The sequence below is a fragment of the Drosophila biarmipes genome, unplaced genomic scaffold (assembly GCF_025231255.1).
Source record: "Drosophila biarmipes strain raj3 unplaced genomic scaffold, RU_DBia_V1.1 ptg000017l, whole genome shotgun sequence".
Lineage (NCBI taxonomy): Eukaryota > Metazoa > Arthropoda > Insecta > Diptera > Drosophilidae > Drosophila > Drosophila biarmipes.
Genome location: NW_026114535.1, coordinates 5,027,737 through 5,029,577, shown reverse-complemented (window position 1 = coordinate 5,029,577; position 1,841 = coordinate 5,027,737).

Sequence of the window (1,841 nt, the reverse complement as noted above, 5' to 3'; positions counted from 1 at the left end):
GCTGTCACCTTGATGGCAAAGACTTGGTTTTAGTGGTTACTAATTGCAAAGTACTTGGTTTTAAATGGTAACTATCTATTCAGTCTTGGTTATAAGTTGTATTTATCTCTTACCTTAATGGCTTAGACTTGATTATGGTAAGTTACTATGTTCCTATGTTCTTATCCCTAAATCTCACTAACGAAAAATCGACTTGCTTTCATAACCTGATCCTTATAAAAGACACATGCCACTACCCAAGGCACAAGACACTGATAAAACATATTTTGTAGGATTATTATTTTGTTTTTTTCTGACTGCACCGTCTGTAAGCAATATACCGGTCTCTCGTTTTGCATGCAAATTTTAGCTCGATTCCCACACGAAGATGTAAAATAGTTCTTACAATTAAACATTTCTCATATGTCTCATTTCTAAGACATTGATTTTATCCATCCTAGAACATCATCGAAAACATCATAGGCCTTATACAGGGACGTGTTTAAATTTAATATCTGATTCAAGCTTATGGTAGACGTGTTGGGGCCTTGTTTACTTTTCTACTTCTATTCTGTAAAACTGTAGCTGTTCTACAGTGTAAAGGACCTTTAATAAGGTTGGTATAAGTAGATTTATTCTACTGATAAACAATTTTGATTCATCTTATCAGCTTTAAAAATAACATAATAAATACATGCACTAAGTCAAGTGTTTTGTAAAACATTTCTTTCTCTTTATTTTATCTTAAACAGGTACAGGACCGACAGCTAGCCTTCGATTATTTCATTATTTGTCTGACCGTTTCTTTGACAGCTGTATGTTATGGTCCTCCGATTTTTAAAAATTGTCTAAATTTGCTCATGCCTACCCAATGATATACAGAAACTCAATTCTCTTTATTAAAGCCTTCAAATCTTCTTTTGCCAATTTTAAATTCCAAAAAGATAATTGAATAGAGCGACCCGAAATGAGGACGTCTACATTTGTTGAGTTACTACTTAAAACTGATTTCTTTATTAATATTCAACTCTTAAGTAGCTAACATGAGAATCGTATTTTACTCTTATCTAATGACCCACGCAGACATACCTGCTTATCTTTGGGCTTTTATAGCGCACATATGTTATCGCTTAGGTGCCTAGAATATTCGACCCTTCTTGGGACATCCCATATTTGGGTTACAGTTAATGACCTCATTGTAAAATATGGTTTACATAAATATATCTATAAAACGTGTTCATGTTTAAACATTCTGCCAAGGACCAGCAAGATTCGGTGTGACGTTTTTAAATTGAACTTATAATCTATACAATTTGATAATATGCTAACATTTTTTAAAATATTTTTTTATGTATTAACGTTTAATATTTTAACCATCTTGCAAACGGCCTCCAAACGTTATAGCTTGCAGTTTCCTGCTTAAGTTACAGTTGTATGCCAACTATTATTATAATTATAATGATTACGATACTTAAAATCAAGGAGGTATGGCCAGATATATGATGTACATTCACAACCCCTTTAATTCTATATTAATTCCTTTCAAATGTGCTAGTTCCTTTGTCAGTCTATCAATTTCGGCACTATGGTTTCTAGTGTGATTTTCAAATGAACTCCAAACGGTTTTCGGAACGTCCATAATGTCACCTATATATATATATTATATTGCGCTACTAATATTTTATCGTCAGTGCGAGCTGTGCAATCCGACCTTAGTGATACAATTCCTTCTTCAGGCAAATTAACTTCAAAATCTTCTTTTGCTGATTTTAAGTACCAAAAAGATAATACCTAATGAGGGAAAAAGTTCTCTTGAGCTGTTATATTACTATATGTTACTTCCATCCAACAATCAAGTAGAA